This window comes from Varanus komodoensis, unplaced genomic scaffold (assembly GCF_004798865.1).
Source record: "Varanus komodoensis strain SLA01 unplaced genomic scaffold, ASM479886v1 scaffold9, whole genome shotgun sequence".
Lineage (NCBI taxonomy): Eukaryota > Metazoa > Chordata > Lepidosauria > Squamata > Varanidae > Varanus > Varanus komodoensis.
In genome coordinates this window covers 7,064,784-7,083,340 of record NW_025336598.1, presented here as the reverse complement: position 1 = coordinate 7,083,340, position 18,557 = coordinate 7,064,784, and positions in this window count along the sequence as shown.

Sequence of the window (18,557 nt, the reverse complement as noted above, 5' to 3'; positions counted from 1 at the left end):
TTACAGGGGTGCTGTAAGGGACATTCCCTCTCAACAACCCACACAGGCTGCAATATGGATATAGCAGGGAACTGCTCTCACACTTGTCTGTTTGTGGCAAACTATTTTCTCCATTCCATGTCCCCTTTCAGAAAGCAGTATGGAAAAAATGTACAGCATTCACTTGGGAAATAGTATCATAAGCACATTTGAAAAAGTGAGAGTTATGCCTGAAACTACAGAGCTGCTAGTGGACAGGGAAGTTTCCTGTGTCTCGGTATATATGCCCCTTTCCTTTGGGATTAAATCTTTTCCCAAACTAAAAGTTAAGATGTTTTATCCGACCAACCTCTCTTTTCCCTTATCTCTTTGTCTCAAAGGGAAATAATGCTTACCCATTTGACAAGGCTGTTGTAACACTCACTGAGACAATGCGTGAGAGGTGCGTGGGGCATTCAAAAAGTGCTGTGCAGATACCCTGTGTAGTACTAATCCTCCCAGACCAAATGGTGCAGAGACAAGAGATGGTTGATGATAAGTCATTTATGGGAAGTTTCAAGAGTTTGGACTTAAAAAAATATAAATTCAGGAGTATGTAAACAGAATAAAAAAAGAAAAAAAATGTATTTCTTAATATAATGAGTTGCCAAAGGCTCTAATAACCACTAATTGACAGGAAAACTGTTTCCAATAAATTAAAGAGATTACACCTTTGTTATATATATGATTAGTATATAACCATGACAGTGTCTCTAGCTAGACAAGTACGGGGAGAATTGACTTACTTACGCTGTCCAGAAGCATACTCCACACCTTTTCCTCTTGGTGCTGTGTGAATCATAATACTGGATTATATTGTAGGATTAGCAGTAGTCACCTTTTACCTCATTGCTATCCCACCTACAATTTAGGGATAATTTGGGGCAGTTTAATCCTGCCCTCCTAGTGCATTTTTAGGATTAAGACTTAATTTCCCCAGGTGCTTATGTAATACAAGAATACCACAGTATGAAAAAACATGTATTCTGCTTTCACATTCTGAAGGGAAAGAATGGGGAGAAGCTTGCTGTCAGGTAAACGGCAATCACATTCTTGGTTTCTTCAGTGCCTTCTATCAGCAGCTGACACGGTTGCTGCTCTAAAGAGAAATTGTAGCTAAAATGTGATCATTGTTCCTCCGATGGCACCTGCAGTTGCCCATGGAGCCAGAGCAGCACGTCAGCAACTTCCTAGGCTAACATAAAGTAGGTTTTTGTTTTTCTGAGTGAATTTGCTAAAACTTTGTTAGAAACACAGTTGCTGTGGATCCTTTCTTGTTTTTCATCTATGAAAATTGCAGCAGATGGTAATGGAGTCATTTGAAATGCCTGTCCTTTGTTAAGCAAAATGAGTACTTCTCCTTTCTTATTGCAATCACAATATACACAGTGGCTTATAAGATCAGTTAAAATTCCAGTGGTAAAAAACTACTGACACATGAGCAGCAAGTGGGGGTGGGGGGAGGGACTTTCACACAGATTGAAGAGAGCCAGTAGTGCAGTGGTTAAGAGCATGGGACTGGGACTCAGGCGATCTGGGTTTTAGTCCCCACTCAGCCATGGAGCCCACTGGGTGACTTTGGGCCAGTCACAGACTCTCAGCCCAGGTTGGTTGTTGTGAGGATAAGATTGGAATCAGAAATTCAAGTCTCTCTGAGTACTTTAAAAAAGAAAAAAATGGGATATAAATCTAACAAATAAGAGTGTTGTCTGGGATTCAGGGTGTGAGGATGACAGAGGTAGAATCTCCAGCTTCCTCAGAACTCTCCATCCTGAGGTGGGAACCTTGCTTCAAGTCTCTTGGGATGCTTCCAGATGCATTCATTGTGTAATTGCCCTGCTTCAAACAGACTTTTGCAGCCAATGTCACCTTCTGCTTGTAACCTTCCCATGTTTCTCCATCCTTGTTTCTTTTTTCTTTTACTACAGGAAATCCATGAATAAGTGAAAGCTAAAATTGCTGCACAGCACCTTTTGGCTAGTAGTGCTAAGGACTGTGGGCATGGAAATGCCACTGGGTTCCTGTTCATCCCATCCTTCACTACTGTTGCTACCACTACAAAATGTCAGATGAGTTGAGCGGTGCTTCCTCCAAGGGCAGCAAAGAGATTCTGACCTTTAACACTGCTAGTCAAAAGGCATTGTTTAGTATCCCAATTCTTCCTCAACAGGTTTTTGTATTTTCATATTAGTGCAAGGGTCTCCAAACTTTTGGTGTCAGTGGGCACATTCGGAATTTGAATCTAGGGTCTCCATGGGCTTTGCTGTTCGAGCGTATCATTTTTTGTCTGCCCTGAATTTTCTGGTACTGGTGGGTATCTTGGAATGTAATCAATGAGTTGTTAGTGGAAGCTTTTTCTTAAGCATCTTGTCCATTCACTTAAGCAGGTGAGTATGAGATTCCAGTAACTGGCTGCTGTACTATAACAGACCTACTTAAGCATCATCCACCTTCTTCAATCATTCATTGAATTAGATTGCTCTTTCAATGATACTATTTTATTGTGGGTAACTGGACGTACTAAAACATTGTTCAAGTTCCCAATCACAAGTCAAAAGTGTAAGATCTTGGCTAGCAAGGCTGTTGTATTGCTCACAACTATCCTCAGAATTGCATAAGGAGCAACAATAGATTTAAGTTTAATAGTCACAAATCTTGCAGTCTTGTCAGACAGTCTAAGCAACTCTGAATATTTTGAAAACTAACAAGCCACAAAAAGATAGGGGGAAGAACCACACCCCAAAATATCTGTACCCCATTTATCCTGTGGTAAGTCAGGACATTCGTGTGGTTTAAGAGGCCCCTTTTGAGTCCTCATAACAAATTAAGCACAAACAGCAATTAGAATCATAGAATAGTAGAGTTGGAAGGGGCCATGAAGGCCATCAGGTGCAACCTCCTGCTGCAGGACACCAATTTACACCATCCCGCTCAGATGGCTGACCAATTTCGCCTTGAATGTCCCTAGTGTGGGAGAGCCCATAACCTCACTAGGCAGCTGGTTCCACTGTCATATTGCTCGCACAAAGAGGAAACTTTTCCTGATATTTAGTCTGAATCTGGATTGTTGCAATTTGAATTGATTATTCCATGTCCTACACTCTGGAATCAGCGAGAAGAGGACTTGACCTTCCTTTTTGTGACAGCCTTTGAGGTAATTAAAGAGGGATATCATGTCTTCTCTTCTCAAGACTGAACATGCCCAGTTTTCTCAGTCTCTCCTTGTAGGGCAGTGTTTCCAAACCATGGATCATTTTTGTTGCCCTCCTCTTTCTAATTTTCCTGCATCTTTCTTAAATGTTGGTGCCCAGAACTGGACACAGTATTCCAGATGAGGTCTGACAAGTGAGGAGTAAAGGGGAATACTACTTCTCGTGATTTGGAAGTAATACTTCTATTAATACATCCCAAAATAGCATTTGCCCCTTTTGAGGCTGCATTGCAATGTTAGCTCATATTTAGCCTGTTGTCCACAGTAACTCTGAGATCTTTTTCAGTTCTGTTGAGCCTCATATTCCCCATCAATGCATTTGGTTTCTTTTTCCTAGCTGAAGTACTTGTCCTTTGTCCCTGTTGAATCTCATTCTATTGGTTTCAGCCCAGTGTTCAAGTTTATGAAGATCGGCCTGGATCTTCATTCTGTCTTCTAGAGTATTTGCTATTCCACCCAGTTTTGTATTATCTGCGAATTTGATTATCTTTCCTTGTACTTCCTCATCTAAATCATTAATAAAAATGTTGGAGAGCACTGGGCCTAGGGCTGAAGCCTGCGACACTCCACTAGTTACCTCCATCCAGTTTGACAAGGTGCCACTGATGAGCACTCTTCGTGTCCAATTTAGCAGCCAATAGTTTTTCTATCTAGTCCACTTTTTGCTAATTCACTTATCAGAATGTTGTGGGGCACTATGTCAAAAGCTTTGCTAAAGTTTAGGTATCTGACCATACCTACAGTTGAGTTGCAACTTCTCAGGACCAGAAACTTAGACTGGAATTCCCACAGGATCCTTGACACTTGTATGTGCTGCATGGAGTGTCTTACAATGCTTTGAGGGAGCTGCCCATAGACCATGGGTGACAGCTCCTGTTGTTTCAGCTACACAGTTACTTTCTCCAGAGAAAGATCAAGATCCATCAGAAGTCTTTCTTTTTCTTACACTTCCTTCACACTGAATACAATCTAATCCCTTAGCAGATAAGGAATTATTCACTAGAGAACCCAATTTACAGCAACTAGCTTTCAGTTTAAACCCAGTGACAAACTGTTCAGTGTCATCTCCACATATCTGTGAACAATTTCAAATGAAGCAGTGGTCCTACAATGAATTTAGCAATATCTCTTATTCCTTCATCAGGAGAAGCAAAAATATTACAAACCATCACACAATATAGTAGAATTGCTATCTGACTCTTTCTTAAGAGACATTATTAGCTCCAGCTACAGTGAGATATAATTGAAAAGCTTTCCAATTTTCAGTCATGTGACTTTGTAAAACCATTGAAGATAGAGGTTGAAATGAACCCCAGTTAACAACTGCTAAGCATTGAATAAGGGCTGCGGGTGGCGCAGTGGTCTAAACTGCTGTGCTGCTGGACTGGTTGATCAAAAGGTTGGCAGTTCGAATGTGCATGATGGGGTGAGCTCCTGTTGCTCTGTTCCAGCTCCTGCCAACCTTGCAGTTCAAAAGCATGCAAATGCAAGTAGATAAAAAGGTACCACTTCGGTGGGAAGATAAACAGCATTCCATGCACCTCAGTGTTTAGTTATGCTGGCCACATGACCAAGGAAAGTGTCTGCAGACACACGCTGGCTCCCTCGGCTAGGAAACAGAGATGAGCACCACCCCGAAAAGTCAGACATGACAGGACTTTAATGTCATGAGGAAACCTTTACCTTTACCTTTAAGCATTGAATACAAGGAACAAGGAACTTTTAACTCCAAACAGAAAAGGATCAGAAGCTGACACCAGCTTCTGACACCATGTAATATCTGGCCCTCAACACTTCTGCAGTGCTGTTTCAATAGCACTTATATTTCCCACAAAGAAAACAGATTTATTGTTCACACCATAGCAAACACAAATCTAAAGAAAGGTTCTTTCTTTGATCAAAAGAACTTGCCTGATCAAATACTTTTTACCTGCATCTGGCAAATGGATCATAAATCTTAAAGGAGACATTATCCCACAAGTGGGTAAGAGGAGGCAGGTTTTCTTCCTTGCTACCTCTGCCTGCCATTTTGGGTTGGGGGACAAGCTATGTCCAACCTCCTCTGTCCTCGCTTGGTATGGCACCTGTGTGTGCTGCACTGAGGGACCATGAAGAAGAGATGTTCTCCAGGGCAGCCTCCTGTTCCCTTCTGTGCATACTTTAGGATGACTGGCACATGAGAAGGTGTGTTCTGCAGAGCATGGCCAGAAGAACAGGGCCCTCCCCCTGGAGGGGACATGAGATATGTTCTCCCTATTCTCTGCTGGAGGATCCCATCTCTTCTGAGACCAGCAGAAAGGCACTTGGGTACGTTTGGGCAGCTGACATCCCCATTCAGGCCCTGCAATGTCCCCTGGAGTACCAGCAAAAGGACTGAAGGGGAAGGAGGTGCCTCAGGATCCCCCCTAGGCCTCACCATTTGTTGGACCTATCATGAGCCCCTAGGGCAAACAAGGGACACTCTGTAACTTTCTACATGGCGTGGTATGTTTTATTGGGCAAACCCCACCTGTAACTAAATGCAGATTCCATGCTTGGAGCATCAGCCATTCAACACTCACAATCTCTTTGATTTGTTCACTATCTGGTCTAATAAAGAATTCTGCAGAACGTCAAAGCTGGCACATTAGTAGTGGGAAACTACAAACAGTTACAAAAGGAAGATGATGGCAACTGGACTCTATACAAATAATGACGAGGAGGTAGGATGACCATAAGATAAAGGGCTTGTCTGGAAGCACCCTTGGCAGCCAACATCAGTTTGAGATGGCTCAGATTTAGCTATTAAGAGGTTTATAAGATTACTGGCCACATGAGGGCACTCTATCCATGTGAGATTGGCTGTTGTATAACCAACAATAGTTTGTTAAGCCATTTTGTTAAGCAGCGCTAAGAGAAATGCAGAGCCCATAGCCCAAGACTGTTTGCTATTTTTGGCAGTGTACCAAAATGTCCTCTCTTTCTTTTTTAAAGCTACTGTGTATGTGGCTGGGGGTAGGGTGGATTTATGGGGGGAAATCGCTTGCTGGCTCCCTTACCTGCACTGGGAAATCCAATCTGGACCAGGTCCATGCATTCTTACTCTAAAGCAAACAAGCAAGCAAGCAAACAAAATGGATAGGTATCAATTATTTAACGTAGCTTATAATTTAGCAGCCCTCTCCCACCTTTAATAATAATAAATAATTGATTCTGCACCCTCAGCCACCATTTTGTGCCTGCTTCTGGTTGGTACAGCAGCACCCTACCTAAAAAATAAAAAAGATTGCACAAACCTGAAGTCTGCCTACTCTTCCTCTAACCAACTTCCACTAATGTTCCTCACGCACATTTCTAATTGTTTTAGAAAACTACTCCTCTCAAAATTTCCTCTAGTGTTCCTAAAAGGCCAAGCATTACATACCAACCATGAGAAAACAGCATTTATTTCATGAAAATATGTCCTTGGGATCCTCATACTGTGTGGCACAGTCTTCTAGTCTTCTAATGTGGTAAATTTAGGAAAAGAAGGGGAATTTTATCCTCCGTTGCAGAAAAAAATCCACACACATAGCATATACAGCTGAGCAAAGAAGCTTCTTTAGAAAATTACTTGCTGTGGGCCTATTTCCCCTTTTGTTAGTGTAGGCCAGACTGATAGTGCTGCATTTTTATGTCTTTCAGAGGCTGATATGGCCTCGTCATCCAATGCCAACATTTGGATTTGAACTAATAATACAGAAGAAGATTAAAATCTGACTTGTCTCCTCAAATATCCAATTATTCCCGCTAAGATTTATGACCACAGTGGTTCTAGGCATGCAGCTGTATGTTGATCTCATTGTTGGTTCTTTTTAATTCATTAATCATCACAGATATCATGGCTGCAATCCTATGAATAGATGCTCAAGAGTATGTCCCTGTGAACAAAATTGAACTTACTTCTGAGTAGCCCTGCCTATGACTACATACCATTATGATTGCTACTAACTGAAGTACTGCCATGCTGAATAGCGACCTACCTTAGCTTCCTGTCCACTAACAGAGCCTAACAAAATGCACTATGGAAGTTCATAGGCATCTCACATTTGTACACGCACACACATCCTTAATTGAGCTGGTGTAAAGTGGCAGAGATTTCCATCTCAGGCCTCTGTTTATTTTCAAGCTTATTTTCAAGCTTCAGTGTTTTAAATCTGGCGGACTGCACCCACATTGAACCAAAAGACTCTGCTTTACAAACAATTTCTAGGTTTCATTTTAAATAAGGCCCCTTTATGGAGCTCTTTCGGGCTGAAGCTTTTCTCTCTGCAGGCCAGAAACAATGGATGTTTCTTCAACTACTTTCTGGTTTCTCCCAGGAAGCACATCCCATCCAGGTTAAATCCGGCTGCTCTTTCATATTGTTGCTTCCCTTCTAATTTGAGAAATAAAATAGATCTTGACACGTATGGTGAGTTTACTTTTCACAATTGTCCACACTGGCAATAAGCCACCGTAGGTTGGTTGTTTTGATAACAACCTATCCTGTACCTGACAGATGGTTAGGTTCACCATGGGCTCTTTTCCTCATGGCAGAATTGATTTGTCTCCCTCTCCCTGGCACAATGATCAGATACTTTTTGTGCGACATTTTCCCTTTTAAACCTTTTCCTTTTTTGCACTGAGCAGTTTCCATGATATTTGATTTGACAGCCAGTGACAGCCCCTCCAAAGTGTCCAAGCAACATATTACAGACATTATCACTGGCTGGCTACCCCTTTTTAGAGAAAAAAAAAATGCAACCCCGAGGCATGCAATGGTTTTTGCTAAGCATTTCAACAAAAATTTAATAGTTGAACTTGTGCAAGTGCAATATTCTTACACTTGCCTCCATAAAAATTTTTGCCTCCATAATGGCAGAAAGGTTAAACAAGTTTTAAATAGACTTTATTCATTCAGACCAAAATGGTTTTTTGCCTAAAAGAAAATTGAGGAATAATTTGAGAACTATCTTGGATATCCTAGAGTATTATGAGATATATATGGAAAAACCAATGGCTTTATTATTTATGGATGCTCAGAAAGCCTTTGATAATGTCAGCTGGCAATTTATGAAGCAACAGATGGCCCAAATGGAGTTTGGTGAAAAGTGTATTAATGCGATATCAAGCATTTATCAAAAGCAGTCGGCTAGGATTATAATTATAATATAATGGGGAATTCACAAAGATTATAGAGATACAAAAGAGTACAAGACAAGGATGTCCGTTATCACCTCTGTTGTTCATACTGATTTTAGAAGTGTTGAATAGAAATATCAGGGATGATGTGGATATTAAAGGTACTAGAATTAGAGATGAAAGCTACAAATTGCAAGCATTTGCAGATGACCTGGTTTTCATAACAGAGGAACCCTTTGTAACAATGCCTAAACTCCTACAAAGGATTGAAGAATATGGCGAGGTTACGGGGATGAAAATAAATTGTGAAAAGATGAAACTGTTAGTTAAAAATTTTACACAAGACCAGAGAAAAATGCTGCAGGAACAAGTAGATCTGCAGATTGTCAAAAAGGCTAAGTATTTGGGAATCTATCTTACAGCTAAATGTACTACTCTGAAAGAAGACAATTATGATAAACTATTGAAGGATATTAAGAGTGATCTGGAAAAATGGGCTAATTTGCAATTATCTTTGATGGGAAGAATAGCACTTGTTAAAATGAATATATTACCAAAGCTTTTGTTTTTATTTCAAATGATTCCCATAAAAATTGATAGAAAATTTTTTAATGATTTAAATTTTCAAATTTCAAGATTTATATGGAGAAAGAAGAAACCAAGGATTAAATTAAAAATACTTCAGGAAGCTAAAGAGAATGGGGGTTTTGGGCTCCCTGATTGGATGTTGTACTATCAAGCTTCTGTTTTAACATGGCTAAAAGAATGGATAACTTTAAGAAATAAGAGAATTTTGTATCTTGAAGGGCATGATTTGCAAATGGGTTGGCATGCTTATATGTGGTACGAGAAGGCCAAGTCACATGGCTCTTTTTTAAGTCACTATATTAGAAAATCATTAATGTCGGTGTGGGAAAAGTTAAAGATAAAACTGTATAATAAATTACCAAGATGGCTTTCACCTATGGAAGCTTTTGTGTATCCAAATGCATTGAATTTTGAAGGGATTATAAGATATGATGATATTTTGGATAAGGATGGAAGTCTGAAATTAAATCCAGAAACACAAGAACAGGGATCTAATATCTCTTGGTGGCATAAGGTGCAGATACAATCGAGATATGCTAAAGATTGTAAAGTGTGGGGTTTTTATAAGGATTTAACAGCATTTGACCAAGTGATGCTTAAATCAGATGAGAAAATGATTAAAAGATTATATGACTTCTTACTTGACAGGAAAATGGAAGATGAACAAGTTAAGGAAACTATGATAACGTGGGCACAAAATTTTGGATATAATATTGAATTAGAAAAGTGGCAAAAGCTGTGGGAGAGAAATATTAAGGTAACATTAGCAACTTCGTATAAAGAAAACCTGTATAGAATGTTTAATAGATGGTATCTGTCGCCAAATAGATTAGCTAAGATGTTTCCAAATATGTCAAATGGATGTTGGAAATGCAAACATAAATTGGGTACTTTTTATCATATGTGGTGGACTTGCGATAATGTGAAAAAGTATTGGATTAAAATACATAAATGGCTTGAGGAAATGTTACAAAAATCCTTAGCTTTTAAACCTGAAGTTTTTTTATTAGGCATTATACCAGAGAATATTAGTAAACAAGAAATGTATTTGATTTTACATGTAACCACTGCGGCAAGGACTGCATTTGCTCAACACTGATTACCCACCGATGAACTGATTCTAAAAAAGATTCTGGACTGTGCAGAAATGGATAGATTGACTTTATCACTGAAGGAGAAAGAAGATACTGACGTCTATCAAACTTGGGACTCTTTTTATTATTGGCTAAGGAAACAGGACTTGGCTTAGATTTAGATATGTTTCTAAATTATCATAAATGGAAAAAGAAGGGTGTGGGGGCTGACCCAGCGGGCTCGATGTTTTTGATGCTGGATGTTGTTTGTAGTTTTCTTTTTGTCTTTGGTTTTGTTTTGTTTTTTTTGTTTTTTGTTTTTAGGATTATAATTTTAAATAAAACTTATTCAAAAAAAAAAGGGAGGGAAGTGTCTGATGATCATGATGCCGCGTAACTGCTCGACAAAGTAGGGTAGAACAATAAAAATGGTACCACATGGAAGTGCATAAATTTATCTTCACTTTGCGACTAAAGAGTATTACCTAACTGTAATTTATTGTTCTTTTATTGCAAGGAACATTTGTCTTGGTCTGATCAACGCACCATATGCTTACATCTGGTGGCTTGTGAAAAAGTCATTGCCTAACATTTCCAAGGAACAGTTGCGTGATATTTTCCCTCAGAAGCCAAGATGCCTCGAAACTGTGTAAACAATGCAGATAACTTCTGCTACATTTGTGGCGAGGTTACATTTGCATCTCCAAAGTGCAGCATGACAGCAGTGGTAAAAAAAGGCATACCACCTATATTTTGGATGCAAAATAGGGGATCAGGATAAGAGTTGGGCCCCTCATTATTGTTGCATTACATGTGCAACTTATTGGCTAAACAAGAAGAAAAAGGCCACACCTTTCGCAGTCTCAATGGTGTGGAGAAAACCCACCAATCATAGTAGCAACTGCTATTTTTGCATGGTTTCCCCAATTAAAAATCAATAAATGAATGGAAAGTTATGTTATTGGTATCAATAAAAAGATAAATTTAGAATGATTGGTGTGGCACCATTCTCATTGCCATATCACATTTTGCAGAAAAGTTATGGGGCATAATCGCACATCCCCCTCATAATTTTGAATTATTTTGATGCTAATTTGACCTGAAGCTGTATCTTGGAAACTGGAGCCAATTAATACTCAGGCCTTAATTTTCCTTTATTAGTCACCCAATTCTGGTCAATATAGCTTCTTTCATTTCCGAGGCTTTGTCCTTGTAGACCAGTGTTTTCTAACCGGTGTGTGCGTGCGTGCGTGCGTGTGTGTGTGTGAGACGGGGCGGGGGGAGAGAGAAGTCATGTGTGCATGTTAAGACATCCTGGTGCACTCCATGCAGTTACTCTTAAGATCTAAATCCTGGTAAATTAAAATAACATTTTCCTATTCAATAATCCTGCCTGTTTCCACAAAGTGTGGATTGAAACAGATGTCACAAAGTTCCTACCCATGAGAATGGCTCTCAGAAAGATGTTTTGGTGAAGGCCAGGGTGGTTCTTTTCTGTAAGTGTAGAACAGGAGGAAAATTTTGACTACTACTATAAATTTCTATAAATTTTAATGGTGATTTAAATAAAGGGTCCATTCTGTAGCAATTGAAAACTCAAGCTAGCTGGAACTTGTTTTGGTTAGCAAGATTCAGAGATGAGTTATGACCAGAATGTGAAATATTTCTCTGTTTGCTAAACTATAGTTTTCCACAGCTTTTTTGGTTCCCGTTTTCTGCAATTTACCTATTGTCTTAACTGTATTTAATCACATGCTTCAGAGGTTGTTGATGGGAATACTTCTTTTAAAATTCTAAGTCAGAGAGGCCTCCAGGTCAAATGCAGCACCAGGCATCGAAGCCAAGCCAGAGAGAATAAACAACAGCATGCAGCAGGAAATGGCATTGGGATGAAGTCAGAGAGGAAAGGGAGACTGAGAAAGAAGGAGAGAGAGAGACTACAACAGTTTCAAGTATTTCATGGTTTTGAGCCAAGGGGAGGGAAAGGAAGAAGAGTTGTGCATGATAATCACACACATGGATTGCTCAGTTAATTGGTTCTGTTCCAAGAGTAAGAAAGGCCTGTTGCCATCTGGACTTGTCTCCTCCCAACCCTTAAATGGATGATGTCTGTACACTAATGCCGGCAGCCAGTGATAACTCCACATTGCTAATAAATTACCATAGGCCACACGGGTATGGAAGTAGCATCCATGCCTTGCCTCCATGTCAGTGTGAATTTGGCTCCACCAGAAAGACGTGAGGAACAGCAGATGCAGGAAAAAAATCACAAATCCATAGGCACCCAGCTGTGATTCCATGTTGACAAGAGAAGCTCTGCACAAAAAGAAAAGGGGCAGGATATAAATGCAATATTATAATAACAACCTTTATTTATATAGCTATGTATTAACTGTCTTTCATTGGAAAGATTCCAGAGAAATTGTCAAATATTTAAGATTTACACAAACATTACAATAAAAAATAAAGTGGAATACAAGAACCAATTAAGTAGAATAAAAAGAGACCAGGAGCTGTTCTGCCACTTGACAGAGAACACTGAGAATGAAGCCTTCCATCTGTGCAAAGGCCTGCTAGCAGAGACCAGGCAGGGTAGGAGGAGAGTGGCAGCTTCTACAGTCTCTCCATCTGCCATAAAAAAATCAGCTTGAACTGTGAACTGTAACTTCAAATACCTCTACACAGGGAGGTAAAAAGAAAGGACACTCAGAGTTTATTTAACTCATGGTGATCCATGGTGCAGGCTGGGCATATGCAGCCAGCCTTTTGAATATGCAGCCCCCAACAGGGGCTATTGGGGTCTGCCTCATGTCGTGCAAACATGGCCATCATAGGTTAGTCAGCTCTCATATATCCCTACTACAAATTAAAGCTCATTGGAATGAGAAAACATTATTAGAATTAGCTGACTGGACTGGGCACTTAGCATGGACACCCATTCCCACCGTGAAAGGTTGGATCCTGGCATGTCTTGCTAACAACATCCTCTTTCAGGAAGCGGAGGAATGGAAGCCACTGGATATATTTAGCCTGGAAAAGAGAAGGCTGAGGGAAAATATGATAGCACTCTGATGGGGGCTTATGTAAAAGGAGCCAAGGGCGTGTTCTCTGCTGTTTCAGAGTATACAGCTAGAACTAGTGGACCATAGGAGGGAAGTTTATAGTTGATGGAAAGCATTTTACATGATAAGAGCAACTAAGCCAATAACTAGTCACTGGAGGTCTTTAAGCATCCTAACCTTGTACTTGCTTGCAGAAAGCAGATGGCCTACAAGGCCTTGTTCAACTCTACAGCATGTGTGCATGTCTGTTAAGAGTCCTGACACTTGGAATGCTAGTCATTTTGATTTCGTTAGGGTGGCTGGACTATGGTTTAGAATATGGCAAAGAGAACCTCTGTAAAAAAATTAAAAAAATCAGTCTTCTGTGTTTTCTTAGAAAACTTCATGTTTCAGCCACTGATCTAAGAAGTTTCTCTTTGTCCCTTGTGCAGGAATACTGGATTTGTAGTTCTACCCTGGGAGCAGAGATATAGTAATGCTTTCCTGGCCACTTCAAGTTATTACAAGAGTTGTCTTAGATTGGAATTCTTCAGCTTGGTTGTGGTCCTATGTCATTCTGGTTCCTGACTCCTAGAGGAAGCTGCCTCAGCTGGTTTAGGGACTCAGGAATCAAGCAGTCAACCTCCCAGAGACTGAATGAGTGATCAGAGCAAACAAACAGGAGTTTGGTGATGGACTTGTAGTGGAAGAAGAAGCAAAAGCAGAGGCAAAGGGTAAGGAGCCTAGATTCACTCAGTAACCATGTGCTCCTGAGAGCTGCAACTGAAAGGGACTGGCCTGATTTCTAACAGCAGTTGTGTGGGTGGGGAGATTCTTTCTGGTTCCTGACTCCTAGCTGAGTAGATCAGAGGAATCTGCCTGGCTGGTCTCGGGACTCAGTGATGCAAGCAGCCAAGCTCCCAGAGAGACTGATCTGAGCAAGTGAACAGGGAGAACAAACAGGGAGTTTGGCAGTGGAGTTCAGCAGGGGAGGTGAAGGGGGTGGTCCCTAACTTTTTTTCCTTTTTCTTCTTTCCCCTTAGCCCCTTTCCTGTGTTCTTTGTTGAAGCACACACCCATTTACTAGTAGGACCATCTTGTTAACCCTCAAGGAAGACAGGAGGAAGCACCGGTTGTTACAACAGGCCCAGCAAAATAGAATCAAAATGGTAGCAAAAAGAATGGACCAAGAAGACTCCCCAGTGGCAGTGACCTGCAGTGTCTGTGTTATGTCTCTTTAATTGCCTGAGGTCAACATGGCCTACATGTGCAACAAGTACAAGCTAGTAGCCCTGTTAGAAGAAAAGGTGAGAACACTAGAGCAGCAAGTGTCCACCCTCAAGGTAATAAAAGAAGATGAACATTTTTAGACAGAGTGGTAGAACTACAACAGTTAAGAGCAGTTCAGAAGCTAGAAGTGCAACAGCAAGCAGAGGCAGAGAGGATAATCCCGAGGGAAGTGAAAATGAGGGGGAAACTCCCTGGAAAAGGGTGATGGGTGCATAAGATCTAGAAGACACTCTGCACCATTGGAAGCAGTAGAACTATCAAACTTTCAGTAAGCTTCCAGTTACTTGAGGATGGATCTGGAGGGCAGCCTGCCATGAAAGAACTGCAAATCATCCTGTGCTACATTGAACAAGAGGCTAAAAGGCAACCAAGTGGTGGCAATGATACCAAGGCTTGCAAGAACAAGAAGAGAAGATTGTTAGTTGTTGGAGACTCCTTTTGAGGGGTGAGGTGGAAACACATGTATGTCAGGAAAGCCTGTGGTCTTCTTGGGTATGCTGTCTCCCTGAGGGACAGATTAGTGATATAATTGAAATATTGTCAAGGCTCATACAGTCCACTAACATGCACTGTATTCCATTCTTTTACATGTGGGAATAAATGACACTGCCAAGAGGAGCTGTGAAGAAATTACATCACACTTGAAGCTTTAGGCAGGAAAGTCAAGAACTATGGGGCCCAGATGGTTTTCTTTTCAATCCTTCCAGTTCTTGGAAGAGGAATAGACAATAAAAGGAAAATACTTCAAGTGAATGCCTGGCTATGAAGGTGGTGCCAACATGATATCTGGATTCCGGGACCACAGGCTACACCTCCTAGAAGATGGACTGCTGGCAAGGGATAGGTTTCTGGGAGAAAGTGACCATGCCACACTTGAGTTCTTGATTGTAAAGAAAGCAAAAGCCAAATGTATCCAAACATGTATGATGGATTTCAGGAAAGATTATTTTAATAAACTGAGAACAATGATAAGTAATGTCCCAATAGATTGCTACAATTTTTACTCTAACAATCTGCTGTGTGTCAAACTAAATAGTAGGGTGTCGAATTTAGCTTTATACCTGTTCAAAGAGGTATGAGACAGGGTTGTGTTCTGGCACCCCATTTATTTAACCTACACTTAAACAAGTTTGTTCCAGGATTATGAAATGTTGTTACCCATGCAATATGTCTGGGAAACAACCAATCAGTACCTGCTTTACTCTATGCCAATGACCTTGTCTTATTTTTGAGAATTCAGATCAGCTTAAAATGTGCTATTAAAGCTTTTGTTGTCTATTGTAATGAAGAATTATTGGAGATAAGTGAAGACAAATTTAAAATTATGGAATTTCCCAAAGCAACAAAATGATCCAATAAAAAATGGAAAATTGGCACATATGTTACACCAGGTAAACATGTTTAGATACCTTGGAATTGTATTCCAACCAAATCTAACATTGTTTAAGCATGTTAAATATCTTAAGGACAAAGTCAAATTAAGCTTATTAGCCTTGAAAAGGATTTTTATATATTCAAGTAGTCAATATATGCCAACTCTCTTGAAGGTATACAAAACTTTGGTGCTGTTTCATCCGTTATACAGCTCCCAGATTTGGTTTTTTGCTTCCTAGAGCAATTCAGAAAACTCCAGCAAGCTTTTTTTTTTTTTTTTTGCCACCCTGTATTGCCTCTGCAGTGATACGGCTTAAACTAGGGCTTCAAAAAATTCAAGTTTGATTTGGAAGACCATAATTAAATGCTGATTTCAAATGCTGATTAGTAAACACTGAAGAAATTCCAACTTTCACTACACTGGCAATACAAGAGTGTTGCTGTTTGATATGGAATAACGTGGTAGAAACAAAAATAAGCAAACTGGGCTTATGGAAAATGGCAGAAAAAGGCAGAAGCTACTCATACAAAAATTATTTAAGGACAACTGGGAGAAGAGAACATGTTTCAAGAGAACATGAGACATAAATGCTCCCCCTTACATTGAGAATTAAACACTCCATGATATCTGATCTACCGCTCTACTTTAACATACTGGCATTTCCAAAGTTGAGACAATCCTACATGGTTGCATGTTGCAATGTGCTTCCAACTGCCCAGAAAAGGGGCTGATTTCTTAAGGTACCACCAAACTAATTCTATTGTAACTGACCCTTGTCAGAGCTTGAAACACCTTTACACATTTTCTTTTACTGCCCAAAATATAAAAAGGTAAGAGAGAGTTTTTAAAGAAATAGTTGTCAAAATATTCACCCCTCCCTGATGTTGTAAGATTAAAACTACTTTTGAGCAGTTTTTGTAAAACATGTATTATAAATGTAGCTAATTTTTGACATGTGTTTTTAAAATATTAAATTGTGGTGCATGGCCTATGGGCTATCAAAACAAATAAAATTTGATTTGATAAGTAAAGTCCCATGGCAAGTGACACTGAACAATACAAGCAAAATCAGTTTAAATCTCCAGGGCTCAATTAACTCTACCCTGGAGTCGTAATGGAGCTGGCAGAACTCTCAGAATCATTGTCTATTATCTTTGAGAAATCATGGAAGGGCAGAAAGGGGAAGTACCAGATGACTAAAGAAGTCTAATGTTGTTTCTATCTTCAAGAAAGGGGAAAAAAGAACCTGGGAACTATAGACAAGAAAGTCTCACATCAACCACTGGGAAAATTCTGGATCAGATTATGAAGCAGCCAGTCTGCAAACACCTTGAAAGCAATGCAGTGATTACTAGAAGCCAACATGGATTCTTTAAGAACAAATCCTGCCAGACGAACTGATTTCATTTTTTGATTAAATAACCTCTCTGCCAGACTGTGAGGATGCTGAGGATATAATCTATCTTGATTTTAGCAAAGCTTTTGACAAAGTGCTCCATGATGTCCTGATTAACATACTAGCTAAAAGTGGGCTGGATGGAGCAATTATCACGTGGATTCATAGTTGGCTACAGAAATGAACTCAATGAGTGCTCATCAATGGCACTTTTTCAAGCAAGTGGTACTGCAGGGTTCAGTCCTGGGCCCAGTGCTCTTCAGCATTTTTATTGATAATTTGGATGAGGAAGGGAATAATTATCGAATTTGCAGATGACACAAAACTGTGTGGGATAGCTAGTACCCACCTGGAAGAAAGAAAGAATACCCAAGGTTATCATAATAGATCGAAGTGCTGGGCTGCAAACAACAGACTGAAATTCAATAGGGGCAAATGCACCCAGGAAGAAGAAACCAAACAAGATAGGGAACACTTGGCTCAACAATACTGCAAGTAAGAAGGATCTTGGAATTACTGTAGGTAACAAGCTACAATATGAATATGAATTAACATATTCATATGGCTGCAAAAGGGGAAACTGCTATTTTAGGCTGCACTAATAGAAATATTACATTCAAATCCCATGAAGTACTAGTTCCTCTTTACTCAGCAGTGGTTAGGCCTTACTGTTCCCATTCTAGGCACCACAGTTGAAGAAAGATAAAGACAAGCTGGAAAGGATTCAGAGGGGGGCATCAAGGACAATCTGGGGACTGAAAACAAAGCCTATGAGGAGAGATTGAAAGATTTGGGCATGTTTAGACTTGAGAAGGGGGGGGGGAGATATGATAGCACTCTACAAGTACTTGAAAGGCTGTCACGAAGAGGAAGGATAAGAGTCTTCTTCATCATCCCAGACATGGCAGGAGATGGCATAAAGGCTGAACTTACAGGAAGCCAGACTCTGGCTAAAGATTCAGAAAAATTTCTGAGTGTTAGAGCAACCAATTACCTATGGAGGTTGTGAACTCTCCCACACTACAGGCATTCAGGATGCAACTGGACAGCCCATCTGAGAGGGATGGCTTAACTTGGAGTACTGCACTGAACAGGGGGTTGGCCTTTATGGTCCTCTGTCCCATTCAAACCCTATTCTTCTATGATTTTATGAAAGGTAATTACCAGCACTTTGTGTCATGCCCAGAAATGTACCAGCAGCCAGGGCAGTTGAGGTAACAAAGGGTGAGGCACTTGAAACAGTTTGTCCCTTTAGCAATCGAGTTGCTGTGTTTTGCTCTGCCTGCAGGATCCATTCAGTTTTCAGGGGCAGCCCAAATAAACCAAATATTTGAATAAGAGCAGTGTAATATTGGCAGTTTTCTTTTTGCTTCCTTTTCTAATTATGTCCAACGTTTTTTCACACTGGATGGACGTTTCCTCT